The sequence below is a fragment of the Triticum aestivum genome, chromosome 6B, assembly GCF_018294505.1.
Source record: "Triticum aestivum cultivar Chinese Spring chromosome 6B, IWGSC CS RefSeq v2.1, whole genome shotgun sequence".
Taxonomy (NCBI): Eukaryota; Viridiplantae; Streptophyta; class Magnoliopsida; order Poales; family Poaceae; genus Triticum; species Triticum aestivum.
In genome coordinates this window covers 554,176,662-554,196,353 of record NC_057810.1, presented here as the reverse complement: position 1 = coordinate 554,196,353, position 19,692 = coordinate 554,176,662, and the positions used below count along the sequence as shown (strand labels likewise).

At 46.0% G+C, this 19,692-nt stretch overlaps 1 long non-coding RNA gene across 2 annotated transcripts; it reads left to right on the top strand.

Moving 5' to 3' along the window:
• The first annotated feature begins 15,309 nt into the window (after window positions 1–15,309).
• On the top strand, window positions 15,310–19,686 carry LOC123137970 (uncharacterized). 2 transcript variants are annotated; one of them, XR_006468694.1, is made up of 4 exons: window positions 15,310–16,469; window positions 17,802–17,903; window positions 18,020–18,143; window positions 18,352–19,686. It is a non-coding gene; the product is annotated as an uncharacterized lncRNA (long non-coding RNA). The 2 variants fall into 2 exon arrangements; XR_006468693.1 differs by having other exon boundaries at window positions 15,361–17,903.
• Window positions 19,687–19,692: the final 6 nt, after the last annotated feature.

The window sequence follows — 19,692 nt, the reverse complement described above, 5'->3', positions numbered from 1 at the left end:
CGGTGTGGTCGCCATCTTCGATCTGCTCGATACCCTCTTTGAAGATTGAGGTGTTGTGCATGGTGGGGCGCAAAGAAGCACAAGCGAGAGTGGTTGCCGTAAAACCTTGGATGGAGATGAATTGTGTGCTCGGGGGAGTGTGTGTGTGTGTTGTGCTACGTGTGTGTGTGTGCGCGCGTGTGTGTGTGTGTGTGTCAGATATTGAGCGAAAACAAACCTAAGGAGAGAAATGGGTATTCACGAAGAGATTGTGCGGGCCTTGAGGTGGGCAGGGGCCGAGTGAGGGTGTCAAAATGTGCGCGTTGATGCATGTGTTGCATGCGATCGTGCGAAGGACGGACGAATCGAGAGAGATGGTTGTTGTGTTATGGATGCTCCTATCTCTCTCTCTCTCACACACACACACACACAAGTAAACTTGAAGACCGTTCTCTCATGTATACACAACGTATCGGCATCTTCTATGTCTCACTCATGCATGATCATTTGCACATTTTCACACCTCTCTATGTCTGTATCACACGCACACCGTCTCCACATTGCCCTTCCGCCACAACACACATATGGACACATACACACGTTCTCTCTTAGTCACACACACAAAATAAGTATTAAAAAAACTAGGGCACACCTAAAACGTCCAAATCAAAATAAACACAAACTAGAGCTAAATTCAAATATATGAAAATATTGCAGCGTCAAGAACTTTCCCAGGAAAAAAACTTGAGTAATATTCGAGGATTGTTTTCACACACACAAAAAGGTTCGGTGGATGTCCTTCGAGCGCAACACGGTGACGCACCGTTCGATCGACCGCGCGGCCGCGGTTCACGCGCTTGCACAGGATTCCGTATCGTGGCTGTGGTACTAACTTCAAAAAAATTAACAAAATCGCTGCCTAAGTCTAATGTTTATGTGTACTAGTACGGTTTTCTTTTAAGTTTGACCAGCCTTATATAAAACTAAAGTAAGCTCCCATACGCGCACTCATCAATATGCCGCCTGCGCCCGCCTTCTCCGGCCAAAAATTTCTCGCCCATCACCGTCGTGTCGCCGCCATCCCTATGCCATGAAGCCGAAGGCTCGCCCGCTCACGTCGTCTGCAGTCCCTCCTCGCCATGCCGCCACGCTGCCAAGCAAGTGAGCAGCTGGTGGAGCCACGTCTATGCACGCAACATACGAAGAGGAGGACGAGCGCGTGCTCCAGCACGTCGGCGAGGAGGAACTAGCATGTCATTCTTGTCTTCGCCCGCGTGGAGGAGGCGCACATGGTGGCTGTCGCAGCGGAAGCCGGTCGCACGCGCGTCGAGCCCGCAAACCGGGTGCGGACGCGGAATCTACCTTCGAGACCTTGAATGCCACGTGGATCCTGCTATCTGAAGGAGCAATTTGGGTCAGTCGACTCATGTGAGCCGTTTGATGCAACATGGATGGCTAGAAGGGCTTCTTCCACCTCTTCTGCCGTCTTCTTCCGTCGCTCCGTCAAACTTCTTTCACAAATCAACTGACCCAAATTATACTACTAGTACAAACGTATTAAGTACAGTAGGAACACGAAGATACGAGCAGTAGTACCAACTGGAAGAAGAACAGTAGTAAGACATAGTACTAGTACTACTCTATGTACTAAAGAGTTCAAATAACGAGAAAGAACATAAACATAGTTGTGGTAGGGCCTCAGCACAATACACCCTTGAAAATAAACTAAGCAACTAGTCCGCTTGATACTGCAGTAGAACCAGCATGAGCGACAGCACTGCCACCTACTCGAAGTCCGAGTCCACGTCCTCGACTTCGTCCTCGTCCCTCTTCCTCTTCCTCTTCGCCGACGCTTCTTTGCTTGAACCGGACACTGGGCTCTGCTTCTTCATCCAACCCTTGTAGATATTTAAACAAAGGTAGGCATCCATTGCTGCGTACAGGATGTGATCTTCATCTAATGTCTTCGACTCCCATGCATGATGAAACTCGTGATGAGGTTTCTTCAGTTTAGCGTACGAAGGATCAATCATGGCTGCTGCCAGGGTCAGCATTGAAGGTTGAGAGGAGGACACCAGGCTTGCCTTCTGGAGATCGAAGGGCTGGCCTACAACGAGACCTATCCGACGCAGGACATCTCTATCGTTCTTAAAGCCTACAGTAATGAATTTCACTCTTTTGTCCTTGAGGAAGTTCTTAAAATCTTGGCACTCAATGTCGGCATGGCATATGTGGTAGACCAAGCAAACGTTATGTACGCAAACCTGGACCATGGCGGGCTTCTTCCTCTCTTCGTCCTTTAGATCCTTCTCTCGTCCCAGGATTGTGGTGTACTCAACATCTAGCCCAGCGACCCACTCATCCGTTGAACTGTTGAACATGCGTAGGAAGCGAGCAAGCCATGCTTTCACCGTCGCGGATCCACGTGTGTAGATGATGATGAACTGATCGCCGGTGATGGATCTAACCTGGTACTCAGCAGCGACCATGGAGATTTGGGAGGCCATGGATTTTGGAGGAGGGTTAGGAGAAGTTGAACTGTTGTACCCCGCAAAAACTGGGAGCGAACTAATGTGAAAGGATGGGACGACTGGGAGCAAACTGTTGTGAGGTAGAAAACGGGGACGAGTAGGGCATGCGAACGGCGTGGGGTTGCTGGCTTGCCCGATGGATAAATAGCTGCAAGCCCCCAAGGAGTTCTCGAGAACTATGTGGGACCCACTAGATGTCATGTCTACTAGACCCATATCGTAGGCCTGAGGGTATAGCTTCTGCCTGTTCGCACGCCATGCCGGCGCGTGGATGTAACTTCACTTAATTCCATCAACCGTGGCGCCTCCCACGACCTTCGCCTCCCTCACGCGGTCGCGCCCTTTGAGACTTCGACCGGCTATAAATGAGCAATTTTTTTGCCTACTCCGCGTGCATGATACTCCCTCTGGTCCTTTTTACTCCTGTCAACCATTTGCAAAGTGTTTGACCAAATATATACTTTATTTGAACACCACCTTATATTAATTAACCAGCCACACCAGTACACTCATTCGATACAATATTAACCACATAGGGCGGTACGTTATTTACAAGAATACCATCTAATCTATTGTCAAAGCTCTACTTAGCGATTAAGTGTGCCACCTTATTGGCCGAACGGCTAATCTTTGACAATTGAAGATTGTTGATCAACTTCGAGATGCTCAACGCTTTCATCTTCAGGTCACGCATAGCAGACCTGTCATAGTCCCCCGATGCAAGAGACACTACCACAAAAGCGCAATCAGTCTCTAAAATTACAGGATTATGAAGAGAAATACCTATGTAGAGACCGGCAATGCAAGCCCTAAGCTCCGCTTCCTCCATGCTTTGACAGGCATCAATGAAATCCTACGGCCAAATTTATACTAAAAATATCAATATCTACAAATAGTGATTATGATGAGTATAAGAACTACGTTTTATAATGAGTGTAAAAATATTGATTTGACATTGTGAATGTTGATACTCCCTCCGTCTAGGTGAGTAAGTCATCTTAGGCTGTGCACCGTGACCAAGGAGGAGGGGAAAACGAGAGACATTAATGTTTATTTGCTAATTAAATAGTATTGCATGCAATGAACTAACCACTGCATGTCATGTTTGATAGTCTCAGATCATTAAAAGCATGCACACCCTCATCTCTTATTGGTTGATATGTCAAGAAACAAGAAACGAGGTAGAAGTTAATGCACCATGCCTACGTGTTTTGGGATTATTTGGTTTCGTAAGATGACTTACACACCTAGCTATTAGAGTACCACTACCTCCCTTCTAGTTTAAAGGGCTCGACTCAAAAAATTCACCTACTCTTAGCAAGATAGTAGAGGCGGTGGAATAGTTTTTGAAGTCTGCAAAAGTACTCAACTAATGTTGTCGTTCTTCACAAAAAAATGTGTTTACCAATGCATGCATGAACACTAGTTACTCTAACCCCCCTCTCTACTTTAATTCTTTGCCACATCAGCATGTTTGATATTCCCGTGTGCATGATACCAGCTAAGATACCACCATTATGGCCAGCCTTAATCATCGCATGCAATAATTTAGTGCACCTTGAAATATGAACATGTGTGGGGCGTGTATGTTTTTAATGACTTGAGACTATACCTAGCCCGGCATGCAATATGACTTATTATGCACCGTTCCCCATACCTGCAGGAAGCCCGTTCATCTCGAAATCTTTTCCTCTCCATATGTGGAAACAATATGCCTGCCAAACTCTCCTTCTCCCTCTGGTGGTCCCACCACTCCACCCCGTGTGAAAAAATCTGCATGCATGACCCTCCTCCCCCCACGCTCGTCCAATCTGTTGTGACCAGCAATATTTCCACCCCTTCGCTCCCCCGTAATTTACTCCAACAAATATGCCCACGTAGCTTTTACTTAACTTCAGGTGCATTGGGTCACTGACATACGGGCCCAGCAGTGTACTGGCCCACATGTCAGTGATGCAACTGGACCTGCAGTTAAGTCAGTGCAGCTCAGTCCATATCTTATGTAGGTGTGCCATTGCTCGCTATAAATACTGCGCCTCCCATGACATCGCTATCTCCTCCCCCTCACGTTCATGTTCGTCGCTATCTCCTGTCCCTCCCTCTCACGTCGACCACCATGGCATCGCCCCTCCCAAGCCCTAGGAGCCCCTCGCTGCACCGCGCGGACGGTCACGCGTCGCCGTTCCGTTCCTCGCCGCCACTAGTCGAGTAGGACGCGTCGGCGTTCCGCTCCTCGCCGCGACGTGACGTGTCGCCGTTCCGTCCCTCGCCACCACTAGTCGAGGAGGACGCGTCGGTGTTCCGCTCCTCGCCGCGACGCGTCGAGGTGGACGCGTCGGCTTCCCCAATCTTGCCAGCACGCGCGTCGGAGGACGCGTCGGCTCCCCGCTATGAGGAGAACGCCGCGCCGCCCGCCGAGCCCCCCCAGCCTTGAGGAGCTTTGGCAAGAAATGGATGTCGCCTTGTGGGAGGCTTTGCCTCCAGCAGAGCGCGCGAAAATAAAGGCGGAGAAGGGCGAGGAAGTGAAGCGCACCGCGCAACAAGCTTTCTAGGAGATCTATGTCGCGTCCGAGAGAGTCAAGCAATTGGTTCTTTGGCAGAAGGCTCGTGCGGGGGCCATGAGGGTGGCGGAGGATGCACGCGCCGATACCCTGAGTGCAGTCCGGCCCAAGCGCCTCATCTACGCTTGGCGGTACGTGGACCGGGTGCACGCTTCCAGTCAGGAGGAGTACCTGTTGGTGCCGGATCACCACACCGGTGAGATCGCGCTCGCCCGCCGGCAAGCCGCCAATCAGCACCTCGCGAGTTGCGAGGATGAGCAAGAGGCGTTGTGTCAGCGCGCTGGGAAACGGCCGCGCACCAGGGCACTCGTGGCGCGCCGCAAACGCTCCTGCGAGCGCCGTGGCTTTTAGGAGGAGTATAATTTTTGTTTCGTAAGGCGATCTCATTAGTTTTGGGATGCAAATGATAAATCCCGAACGTTCAGGAATTTTTAGCGTCCTTAATTAAGTATGTAAAAGGGAAAGTTTGGAAACGTTGTGTATTATTACGCATTTTGCAAGTACGTGCATACATCACAAACTTTACTATATACTATCGGACTACACGTCTCTCTGGATATATGCTTACAAACTTTTCTACTCCCTCCGTCTAGGTCAATAAGTCATCTTTGGTTGTGCACGGTGACCAAGAAGGAGGGAAGATTTGTACACCTAGACGGAGGGAGTACTACTATTACTTATGTACGTGCAAATGCATGTTTTAACATTACGATGCGGTTTTTGTAAAAGTAGGAAAACAACACTAGTCAAGCTTGTGAAACGATTCCAATGTGAGTACTACTACTAGTAGGAGTACCAGGGGCCAGTTCTTTTAGGCTTCTAGATTAGTAATCCCATAACCACTACCTCCGTCCTGGTTTATTGGTCTCCATTGTAATCTATGTCAAATTTTGATCATAAATTTAACTAATGAAATGTTAGTGCATGTCACATGCACTACTCCATCCGTCTAGGTGAGTAAGTCATCTTAGACTGTGCACCGTGACCAAGGAGGAGGAGAAAACGAGAAACGTTAATGTTTATTTGCTAATTAATAGTATTGCATGCAATGAACTAACCACTGCATGTCGTGTTTGATATCTCAAGTCATTAAAAGCATGCACACTCTTTATCTCTTATTGGTTGATATGTCAAGAAACAAGAAACGAGGTAGAAGTTAATGCACCGCGCCTAAGTGTTTTGGGATTATTTGGTTTTCGTGAGATGACTTACATACCTGGGTGCACCGCGCCTATGTGTTTTGAGTAACATTTTATCAGTTAAATCTTTGGTCAAAATTTAGCACAAATTACAATGGTGAGGAATAAACCAGGACGGAGTAGTAGTTTAGAAGCCCAAATAAATGAGTGAGGCGCCTTATTGTTACTCTCCACTGTGACTAGTCTTGTGGGAAAAGCTGGGGAAGCCGCCAAAAGAACTGGCCCTAGGAGTAGTAGCTAGGGATCGAGTGTGGGACATGAACCGGAGAAAGTAAATGCAGAGAGATGAAATGCAAAAAAGACGGAGGGATGTGATGGTTGCTTGTCCGTTTATTTTACCAGGCCACTTATTACTAGGAGTGGTTGGGTTTTGTGATATGACAGCTTTACTGCCGCGCCACGAGTGAGAGGTGAGACTCCCATGCAGCGCTGCCCTCTACACTTGTACTACATCGGTCATGGTTTATTAGTCCCCCATTGAATTTGACTAAAGATTTAACTGACAAAATGTTAGTGCATGTCAACAAAAACTATATCATTGGATTCGTATTTGAACATAGTTTTGAATGAAATAATTTTAGGTGACATGCATCAGTATTTATCATACTATATATAATGTTAGTTCAATTTTTGGTCGTACTAATCTATAGTAGTAAGGTGCCCGTGCGTTGCACCGAAGAGTGAAATGCATTGATCGGGGAGTTGTTTATTTTGACAAAGGATGTGGGGGTCATCTCATGTGTAACGGGTATCGATAGGTTTCTTCGGATATTATCTCATCTCTAGAGCTCACAAACATCCGGGTGAAATAGATAAAAAGGTATCTTTTGCAAACAAAAGTGTTCAACTATTCAACCTGCATCCAAAACTTGTGAAGAAATAACACTTACTGTGCTTTGCAAGAAATGATCTTTAAGAATTGGTTTTTGAGTATCGATTGTTATACATGTTGGCTACAGATGACATGGCACTTTCTTATAGCCACAATTGGCTATACTATTAAGTAATATTAACCATGCCCTTATACACCTAGACGGAGGGATTAAATCAGGATGACTTGCAAGGGGGCAGAGGAGATGTAAGAAATGGTTCATCTTAAGTCTTTCACCAGTACTGTAGTAAAAATTCATACATGGAAGATTCTAGACTAAACCATAAACGGATACACTTCTATTCATGCGCGATACTCCAATAGAGCAAGATCCTGCATGGTAGTATCCACATGCTTAGACAGCGGATTACATTGAGAGAAGACTAATGATCAACATTTAACTTGATAATGTGTATTTTTTAGAAGAACAGGGAGGCTCCTCCCCGGTTCCATTATCAAATGAAACCCAAAGTGTCTTACATCAGCTCACTGAGAGGAGCAGTTTAAAGGAAGTACTGCGGTGAAAGCCACCCAAGTTTAACGACAAGCTTACAGAATCAAAAGCGGCAAAGACACGGGCCATAAGCGCCCACACACACACTACATGTTTTCTAAGTGCACTTCATAATGCGTATGTCCAGGTGAACCTCCTTGGAGTCCCTGTCCACCGAGTAGGCGGGTAAAGGATGGAACGGATGCCATGGGTTTTCCAAGTCCACATTGGCGGGATAGTCCCATCTCCTCAGAGTCCAAGTCTATCCGATGAGGCCGGTTTCGGCGCCCACGCGACCCGGAGGGGTAGTAACATTGACCACGCACCCGTACATCTGCCTCGTGTCAGTATCAGCATCAGCGGCGACGCCCCTGACGCACATTACAGAGACGGGGCGACGGCCTGCGCGGGTGTCAGGACCCTGACTCAATGGCACACCGATCTAGCATTGAACACCTCATATCACATTGCGGCCTCACGCACGGTATTCCACGGGTGTCGCCTTACCAGGCCCGGGACCGTTTGCGCCTTTTGGCTCACGTATATGATAGTGTCGCTAGCATCCATATGACAAGGAGCCCGGGCTGACATGGCTAGTCGTGAACCCAAAGTGGCACTAACTTACAGGGACAGGCATACGTGACCTAGCAACGAATGTGTCGGTCATCAGCGAGTGAATCCAGGCTGTAGCAACTGGGCTAGCACGACTCCGGTAAACCAGGCTGTAGCGGGCTAACAGGACTCCGGTAGACACCGCGTGACATTTCCCCGAAGGGACAGACACAGGAACAAAGAAGGACACATGCCGGCCAGCCTAAGTGTTCCGGAGCAGTAGCAAGCTACCAAGGCTCAGTGGAAGCACTAGGAGACATTTCCCGGTAAGAGAGGCTACCAAGGATAAACAACTAGATAGTCAGATCCCACACATACCAAGCATTTCAATAACATACACACAATATGCTCGAGATGTGCAAATACAACATGGCATCACAACATGACTCTACAACTCAAGTATTTTATTTAATAGGCTCCGAGGAGCGAGATATTACAAACATGGGTCTCATGACCCAACATTCAGAGCACACAAATCAAAGCACAAGCGGAAGCTTAACATGTCTGAGTAAAGACAACTATAAATGAAAAAGGCTGAGAAGCCTGACTATCTACTAGATCCTGCCGAGGGCACAAGATCGTAGCTGAGGTAACAAGCTAAACATCGAAGTCCACGCAGAACTACTAGTGAGACGTAAGTCTCTCTGCAAAAACATAAAAAAGGCAAACGTGAGTACAAATGTACCTAGCAAGACTTACATCAGAACTATCTACATATGCATCATTATCAACAAAGGGGATGGTGGGGTTTAACTGCAGCAAGCCAGCTTTGACTCGGTGGCTATCCTGAACTACGACTGCAAGTAACTCTTTTGAGGTGGCGCACACGAGTCCACATATTCACCATATCAATACTCCGCTATGGATCCGCTCCCGTCTCCCTACGAGAACGCCACCCATAGCACTCACGCTTATCTTGCGCATTTTAGAGTATCCACTTTCACTTGTCTATGAAATGTACAGGCAACCCAGAAGTCCTTTACCGCGGACACGGCTATTCGAATAGATGATGTTAACCCTACAGGGGTGTACTTCTTCACACACGCTCTCCACCACTTATCGCCGTTTACACGACATGTACTCGGCAACCTTCAAGCGGAAGCCCAGCGAGGGTGTCGGCCACGACCTGACTAACCATACAAGTCTCTCGTCCAGGTTTATCGCCTATTCGGGTTCCATCCGCAAGGAGATCCGACCGGGGTGTCGCTCACGGCCCCAAACAATGTGTGCAGGGTTCCCAAGCCCACCATCCGGGTGCCACTTGGTACACCGGGCCACTGTGCCTAGTCTGTCCCAAGCCCACCTGTACCGGGTGCCACTTGGTAGACTACTAACACTACCTACAAACACCAGAAACTAGTTGCAACTCCTGGACAGAGATCAAGTTGATTAATAAGTCGAGAGGGGTCGAGTTACCAGAACCCAATGTGTGGTAGTAACTGTTCATGGATCACAAACACAGAACTCAGTTCCTGAGGACGTTTTCAATGAGACAACCCACCATGTACTCCTACATGGCCTCTCATCGCTACCTTTACCAAATTGTGTTCACACACTTAGCTCTCAACGGTAGGACATGTTCACCACATTCCAATTCATCCCTGATGAATCAGACCTGACACAACTCTAAGCAATAGTAGGCATGACAAACAAGCATGAATGAGTAGGCACATCAGGGCTCAAACAACTCCTACTCATGCTAGTGGGTTTCATCTATTTACTGTGGCAATGACAGGTCATGCAGAGAATAAAGGGGTTCAGCTACCGCAGCAAGTAACCGATGAATCGTTGTTGTCCTAATGCAGTAAAAGAGAGCAGGAGCGAGAGAGTAGGATTGTATCGGAATGAACAAGGGGGTTTTGCTTGCCTGACACTTCCCAAGATAGTATAGCTCTTCATCGGTATCATCGATCACATCGTCGAAGCAACGTCTACTGAGAGGGAACAATATCGGCAACAGAGAAAGAACACAATCAATGCAATGCAACAATATGATGCATGAGTGTGACATGGCAATATGTTGTGGTTTGACCTAATGCAACTAGCAACCAGATTAAATGAAGTTGGTTTGAACCCTAGGTTCAAATTCAAACTTCATATGTGAAGCTTTAAATGCCATTTATATGATTTGGCCATAACAGCAGCCATAAGTTGTTCTAACATGCATGAAAACAGTACAGATGGATAGATTAGATTTTTCTGATCATTTTTCATATATAAATTATTTCATTCTGAGCTACGGTTATTTTTCTATGATTTTTAGAAGTTTGAGGTATTTTCTGAAATTTATAAATCATTTCCTGATTTATTTTAATTCCAGAAATACTTTACTGCGCCTGCATGACGTTAGCAAGTCAACAGGGTTGACCAGAGTCAAACCTGACGTGTGGGGTTGGTCAACTGCCAAGTCAGCACGGTCAACTCTGGCATGTGGGTCCCGCTGGGTTAATAAACTAATCTTAACCAGGAAAATTAGCCTGCTGAGTTAACCATGCGGGTCCCACTGTCAGTGACCCTAGGGGGGTTAGTTAGGTGCTAATGACGGTGCCATGTCACCAGCCACCGGAGTTGGACGCCGGCGACCAAACCCAACGGCGGAGGATCGCCGGAGTTGCTCGGAACGGCGCTAACGAGCACCGTTTCGCGCGTGGTTTGCGGCTACGGCGAGCTGGCGGTGCGGCGCATCTAAAGGAGGCAGCGGGAGGTGCCAGGGTGCAGTGTAGCGGCAGCGGCGACGGGCGGAGCGGCGGTCGGAGTTCGGCCGGGTGCGGGGACGCGGCTGCAGCGCTCGAGAGAGCGAGTTGGGGTGCGGGTTGGGTTCCTGGCGAGGTCTGGAGCACATTCACGTGCCCAGGAGCGACGAACACGGCCTCTGGCCATGACGGCGAGGAGCTCAGGCGGCGGCGCGAATCGGTCACCGGTGGAACGGTGGCCATGGCGAGAAAAGGAGCACGAGAGCAAGGGGAGAGGAGGCAGGGGCTCACGGCGAGTCGGTTGGAGCAGACGGCGAGCTTAGGGGAGGTCGGACGGCGACGTAGCGAAGCCGGCGATCTCGGGCGGCCGGAGATGGGGAAGACGGCGTAGGCGGCGAGGCAGGGCTCCCGGCGTTGTGTAGCTCCATGGAGAGGTCGGGGGCGTCGAGGCGGAGCCTTTGGTCACTCTGGTGGGGCGGAACGACGGTGGTGGCTACGACAGCGACGAGCGGCGACGACGGCGGTTCTCGGTCGCGTGAGTGAGAGAGCCAGAGAAGAGGGAGAGTGAGCGAGGGGGGCAGCGGGATCGGGATGACACAGGAAAGTCGTCTAGGCGTCCAGGGGATTGTCAGCAAGCAGTAGGTGGCCGGGAACGCACGCGCGCGCGCCACGCTTCGCCTCTGCCTACTGGCAGGAGGAAGAAGACGGCTCTGCCCTTGGTGGGCTGGGCCGCTACAGTGCGAGAACAGGTAGGCCGGCCCAGGTAACTCTCTCTCTGTTTTCTAATTTAAATTGTTTCTATTTTCTATTTATTCTGTTTTGTTTCGATTTAGTAAAATACTAAACCATTTTATAAAATCCTGGAAATAATTAGGGGTGCTGTCTGAATTATTCCAGTGACCCATAACAATTTCCAACATTTTTGGAGCACCTAAAATATATATAGCATTTAAATAGCTCCAACTCAAATATGTTTGAATTAATTCAAAGCCCAAATATGTCCTGAAAAAATGTAAACCATCTATGGTAGATGCTTCCACCTCAAACCAGAAATGTTGAACATTTTTAAAGGGCATTTTGAGTTTAATGGAAAAGATTTTATTTTGACCCTAGTTGAATTCATTTGGTGCTAGGGTTTGAGAATCCCCATTTCATAGTTAAATGAAATTTAGACATGATGACATGATGATCATGCAAGGACAAGCAAAGGCTAAGCTAGGGCTGTGACAACTCACCCCACTAACAATAATCTCGTCCCGAGATTCAAGCGTAGGGTAAGATAAAGGGGGGGACGCAAACTAACACAATCTTCACGATCCAGGTTGCACTTCATAAGAACGTTGACTCGATCACCATCTTTGTCTCGAGGTCTTGCTCTGGGGACTCCAACCAACATGACAACAAGAGGAAAAGGAAAACTCTAGAAGGATCGATCTTCTCGAAGATCGAACAACTCAGGATCAACTCACAGAATGAGACATAGCAACATCTCTCGAGCTGAGACACGAAGCACCCATCTAGAGGGATGGAGTGGAACAGATGATGAGGGTTTCAAAGTAGCGAGGAAACAAATACTATGATCCCATAACGGGGCATCTTGGGAGAGGTGACTCGTAGAAATATTCCCTTAAGTGGTAAAAAGAGTTACTTTTGATTCAAAGATCATTGAAACTCTTTATACCAGCCTAAGGCAAATCATAATGGATCGTTTGAGGGAGCTCGGAGGAATGACATACTCAAACTAGGATGGATGATGTGGATTACCTTGTTAAAGACAACGCAAGGAATGATTTTGTTTGCGCGTGCTCTCAAAAACTTGAGCATTTCCATATTCATCAAAGTTTTACCAACATCCGTGTCAAGGATCCCAGCAACACAACGTACTACCTTGATGAACAGCGATGGACGATGCAGATGCAAAGGAGGATAACCTTCTCAGATTTCACCTTAGCGAGGCCAAGGAAACAAAATCTGGATGATCGACCGAGAGGCATTTAGCACTCCGCTTCTAATGTTCTCCTTCATGTGCTAGTGTATCCCATTCGTAGATATGGTTTGGTATCTAGAACATCAAGTAAAAGTTCAAACTTCGGGAGCACAAGAATCCATAAGGAGTAATACTGGAGTAAATCCTACGAAATCCTTATGGGGAGGTGGCCAACTTCTTCAATCAAGATATCTATCTATCTATTATTATATATAAAAAGTATTTGACGGGTTAACCAGAAAAAGAGAAATAATCTAGAAATTACGAGAATAATTAGGAACATCTGGTCGTTGATTTGGTGGACCACTAACTTTAAATAGATAATTAACGGACCAGATAAGAACTGAGAAAAAAAAGAAACTCGAAAGAAAAAAATACAGGTCTCCGCATGGCCGGATCCAATCTTGAAATCTCCTCATTTAAGTAATTAATAACGGACCAGATAAGAACTGAGAAAAAAAAGAAACTAGGAAGAAAAAAAAATACAGGCCTCCGCATGGCCGGATCCAATCTTGAAATCTCCTCATTTAAGAGCATGCTTGGATACGTTTTAGTCCCATGACTAAAAGTAGTGGGACTAAAACTTGCTAGTCTCACCCATGCTTGGATCCAAGTACTAAAGAGACTAAAATCTAGTTATTGAGCATTTATTATCCTCCAAACCCTCCAATCCAGAACTAAGGAGAGGAATTAAATGAGGAAAGAGAGAGCTAATACATATTTTAGTAGGTTTCCCATGACTAAAAGATTTTAGCCTCAAGACTAATCCTAGCCTCTCTTTAGTCAGGGGTGCTTGGAAGTTTAGCCTCTAAAAGAGACTATTTTTAGTCAGACTAAAAATAGTCCCTTGTATCCAAGCACCCTCTAAGACTTAGAAGAAAAAAGGAAATAGGCCTCCGCATCCAAATCTCCTTATTTATAGAAGTTGCTAAAAAGTGGAGAACGCAACCCCATAAAAATAGCATGTCCAGATCCTAAAAAAAGATAGGAACATCTGGTCGTTGATTTGGTGGACCACTAACTTTAAATAGATAATTAACGGACCAGATAAGAACTGAGAAAAAAAAGAAACTTGGAAGAAAAAAAAATACAGGCCTCCCCATGGCCGGATCCAATCTTGAAATCTCCTCATTTAAGTAATTAATAACGGACCAGATAAGAACTGAGAAAAAAAGAAACTATGAAGAAAAAAAAATACAGGCCTCCGCATGGCCGGATCCAATCTTGAAATCTCCTCATTTAAGACTTAGAAGAAAAAAGGAAATAGGCCTCCGCGTCCAAATCTCCTTATTTATAGAAGTTGCTAAAAAGTGGAGAACGCAACCCCATAAAAATAGCATGTCCAGATCCTAAAAAAAGATGCAAGTCTAGATCCTAAAAATATATGCATGTCCACGTCCTATCGTGCTACTCCATCTCCCCATCGCATGTCCAGATCCTAAAAAAAATGCAAGTACAGATCCTAAAAAAGAAATGCATGTCCACATAATATCATACTGCTCCATATCTCCATCCCTACACAAAAAATAGAAACATCCCTTCATTCAATTTTATATGTCATCACCGTTATTTGATCTGAACGATCAATTTCCTTTTTTTTTGCGGGTAACCATCAATTTCCATTTATTCCCATGGGCGCTCCCAGTCTTATACCAAGGTAAAAAAAACTAGAAAAATAAACCCTACTCATCCTCTAATGTTGCTGCCGCGCTCTCATGATTGTCCGTGATGTGATCTCTCTAGCGAGGCTCTTGGTCTCGGAGAATACTCCACTTCATCCTCATCCGGGTGAGGCTGCTCGCCGATGCTTTTGGCTACGGTGGAGGCATCCAACCAGATGTAAAGATGTACGTGCAAGTATATGTATTTTGCTTGCTTGAATTTTGTGACTGGCCGGAAACAGACGCACCTCAACTCAACATCTGCAGGTCAGCAGATAACGTAAATTAATTGGTGGGCTAATCTTCATGCACATTACAAGTTTCAGATTGATGGTCTAATCCTTCAGGCACACTGGAAGTTTCAGATCGATTAGCTACTCCTTCATGATAGTAAGTTTCAGGTTAACAAATATTTGATGCATGCACATCAGCGTCATCGGCCAAGTTGACTTGCAGCATGCACATGGACATCTGATTGAACTATGCATCCGGACGTACATATAGTAATAGCTAGCACATGTGTTCCTTCCGATTGCAGTCTCTATTTCTTTGATATAGTCTTTACTCTTTACCTAATATATATATATAAAGAGAATTGGGTTTCTGACATACGTCGTTGCGCGCGATTTTGCATTAAAGCCCCTCGGTTTATAAGAAATTAACCCGCAGTCCTGGTTTTAGTGGGTCTCTATATAACGTTTTAATTTTGCAAAAAAACCCTGTACTCATTTGAATTCCACCTGCTGTCCTCCCGTCGTCTTATCCATTTCTCCTGCGACAGCGACGGCGGCTTCGCCCATTCCGTCGTGCGCCGGCGACGGCCGCCGCCATGCCTCGCGCGGGAGGACGGAGGGCGCTCGTTGGGAGGATGGAGGACGGCGCGGCGAAGCGGGGCAGTGGTGGTGGCGTGTGCGGCGGAGACGGCGCGGCAAACGAGGGGGTACCGTCACGCGTGGTTGAACCGTTGCCCCAACTCCGGGAGCCGCATCCCGGTTTATCTCCAGCGGGTTACTGGGCCCTGCACCGGCGTGCAGAAGAGATTTCTAGGCTCATAAACCGTAGGTAGACTAGACTGGTGCCTTCTCTTCATGATCTCGTAAGGCCGGGCAGTGGCGGTGATTGACCGGCCGTCGTGCCTCGCGCGGGAGGATGGACGACGCTCACCGGGGCGTCTGCGGCGGAGATGGCTTCTGCCGCGTGTCGAGGTGGAGCAGCAGAGGACGGGAAGGCAAGAAGGCAGGATGGGTACGCTGTGCACCAGGGCCGCCTTCGTCCTCCACCTCCTCCAAAAGCGCGCGCTCGCCGCGGGTACTGGCGGTGGCACGGCGGTCCTCGCCCTTGGGTGCGCGGACGCGTCGGGGATCGAGGAAGCTCTCCTCCCTCGCGGCTGGAGGCGCTCGGGATCGAGCGAGTGGGCGAGGGGATCGGGGCCCCTGGTGGCTGCCTGCTTGGCGATTGCACGAGATGCTGGGCTGGCCGACTCGATCTCCTCGACCCAGGGCCCGTGCTCGTCAGCGCCTGCCCCATCGCGCATGACTTCTCTGATCCAGCGCGCAGTGAGGGCGCGGCCGCTGCCAGTCTCGCCGCCGCCCTGTCACGGATCGCCACGCCCATCTCCTCTGATCTGAACACCTCTCCTACATCCCCTGTTGCGATCATCCCTTGCTTAACGAGAAAAAAAATCCAATGCCTACACACATGTATTCTCCCTCTCAAACTATACAGTTCCTACAAGCCATGGCGACATTCACCTGCAACTATTTGGACAAGGACTGGGAGGAGTGGACCATGGCTGCACCGAGGTCCACCCACTAGCGGCCGGCCACCATGGCTGCAACGAGGATTCCCTCACCAAGCCTCGCCGGCGTTCTGGATCACCAAGGTACTTCTACTTATTTGTCTCTACAAGATTGTTGCATATGTTTTTTCTGCTTTTCCACTTAATGGTGTTAACCTTCTTTTAGGTACTTCCTGCTCCAGGATTTTCTTGTTGAGAAAACACAAAAATATAAATATGAATATATGCCCATGAAGCTGCTCTGGTTTGTCTTTTAGAGTTTAGTCCCATTTACTCGTGTCGTTCTACAATAATAACATAATTGATATCAATTAGACTTCTTTGAGTTTACTGAAATTTAATGGTTTGCCATGGAATATGAAATTTGACAATGACACCTGCTGAACTAAAAATAATCTAGCGAGCAATAGTATATAATGAATAGTTATTACCGTATCGGCATCACATTGCTCTATGGATGAATAACATGACAATAAACTGGCAAAATGGAAAGGCTTTGTTTAGTGTGGGTACCAAGCAGGAAAGTAGTTAACGGAGATAGACTATTTGACAGTTGCACAACTGGAGTGAGATACTATTTGTTTTCTTGTATAGTGAAGATGGCCTATTTTGTGGTGTAATATAACTATGGTAGCTCTCTGGAGTGAGAATGCCGAAGCCCTAAAAAAAGCCATCAGCACGGAGTTCCTGCCATTAAGGAAAAAAACTAGCAGAGAAACAGCTCGGGAAATCGTAAGTTTATCTTGCTTTTTGAATGTGCAGCCTGTAACCAGAGAAGCTTGTTCTAATTATAGTATGCTTATTTTCCCTGAGCTGTTTCTCTGCTAGCTATTGTTCTCAAGCAACTAACAAACTATGTATAGAAGAAGTCTTAGTAGGGAGCTATTTTGAAACAAGATGAGGAAACCCTCAAGGATTTAAACAGTAAAATACGAACCTGCACATGATCATATAATGTACGGATCACAGGCTGGCCAAAGCCTTCTTTCAAGTCTCCTAACATTGTCTGCTTAATTTTCACTACCTGCAAGTACAACTAGCTAGAAATTTGGGTATGCTGCTATGTGCCTTGAGTTTGTAAGACAAGTTCTCTTTGCTTCGAGGAGAGTTTGACCACTCATATCTCTCTTTTTCTTGCAACCTGCACTTAGTAGGTTGCTTTTTCTATGATATATATTGTTTCATTCTGGTTGCTGAATATGATAGTCGTAGCCCGTCAGAAAAATATGTCAGCCGATTGATTCTTCGTAAAAGGTATAGTGACTGTTGAAAAGTTTACCTGATCTTCCATTTATATTTTTCAAAAGACAGTCCTAGAGATGTTGCTTTATTTTTCTGCTTATTGCATTTATTGGAGCACCTGCAATGGGAAAATTGAATGTTTGAATGTTCCTCTTGCTGTTGACCACACTACAGTTGATTATATCTCATTGAGACCTGAATCATCTTCCATGGTTATTCAACATTGAAGCTGCTTGCATTGATCCACAATACATCTTGACTTCAGCGAAAAATGAGGTATATTGAGATTAATGACGCATGGTTACATACAGATAGAAGAACCGGTTGTACTATATGTATTTTTTGTCCTCAAGTAGCGCTTCTACTTACTCATGGAGCAACTTGGTCCGCAGGTTCTGTACACACTATTTTCAGAAGCTTGTGTGGCAGCAACAATATTTGTGCCACGACATGTAATCGAAACAGAGGGAAAAACTTTGTAGAGATCGAAGTTTCACTGTTACAAACACAATAAAGGTACCCTCTGCTCTTCCGTCTGACATAAGCCATTTCAGATCATCTTTGACTCTTTGTGTACCAACTAGCATCTATAAATAGCAGCAGTGATATTATAAGGTGGCCGTATTATATATATTCTTAGTTGAGAATTTGGTAGTTAGCTAACTTAGGGCATGTGGATTACATGTACCATGCCGAAAAAACTTACATGCTCTTGTGATTGCAGGTTTCATGGTGGCAGTGCCTTCTTCTACATGATGGGAATTCGACGGCATTTTGTTGTTTTGTTGTTAAATACCAACTGGGCATGTCGTTTATTCACAGATCAACTAATATGACCATCTCTTGCAGACAAAACGCTCGGGGAAAGTCCCAGCCGTGCACCTGTGATCGCTGGAACGACATACTGTTTTAGGAATGCAATACAGACTGGTCAGGAGGTTTGTGTCTATAGGATTGAATTACATGATATGTCAAAATGGTGGTCTTTATTATGCAATTTAACTGATCTCTTGTTGAACCCCTCCTTTTCCAGAAAAAAACTATTATTTAATCTTTGAAGTTTAATCTTCTGTCTGCATAGTTTTACTGATAATTGAATGCATCAGTTCAAAGCATTTTGTGGTGAAAATCTAGGTCAACAGCCATATATATACTAAGTGAACTTACTACTGACTGCATTTCCTGTTAGCAGAGTTTACTGTTTGATATTTGGGACCCTCAATTTCGCTCAGAATCTCATTATCCAGATGCTGTCCTGTCATATTTTTTCTTGATAATCAAAGTGAATTTCTTTGAAATTATTCCAACTCTGCAACTGGTGGAGGGTTGCGCTTAACATAAGGTCCCAAAAGGGAAAGAATCTTATATTCTTTGTTAACAATCGAGTAAAACAAAGCATCATTGTGTCGTCTTACTTTGAATAGTTTAGGCGGCAGCTTCTTTTGTGTGGCGTAACTATACATGGATTTCCTGTTTCAATAGGGCTCTATTAAGTTGCAACCAAGCAAGTGCATGGTCATGCCAGGTACTTTTGTTCTTAATATTGTGTAGGTTTCTATATGTTGAATTTATAGAAGCATTATTAAGCTCATGCTTTCGGGGAAATGATTGACAATGGCACTTTTGAGCTATGATGCTCATATGTGACCAAATGGTATCATTTCAACCCAACAAAGAATGTTGATACTGGAGTTCATACTCCATCTGATTTTACTTCCTATCATTTTTAGCCTGTTATGTAGAAGATTTATACATGGCAGCTACATGAATGGGAATCAGCAGTAAACAGAATGCAGGGTTCATCAAATGGGTAACAAGAAAAAGGCTACCCCAAAACCTGCATTGTTTGCCTTCTATTTGGAACCTCATGGACTCAAGCTTCAGATACCATCTAACTGACCGAAGCAGAGATCACATAAGTTTCGATTATATAGCTTTCTGAAGAGAGCTGGATGGCTTTTACTAAGATGGTACAAAATGTATGTTTTGTAGTCAAATCATTAGCTCATGCTTTTTTTCCTGGCAAAGTTTCTTGTTTCTGTTAAAACCTTCAGGCCGGAAAAAC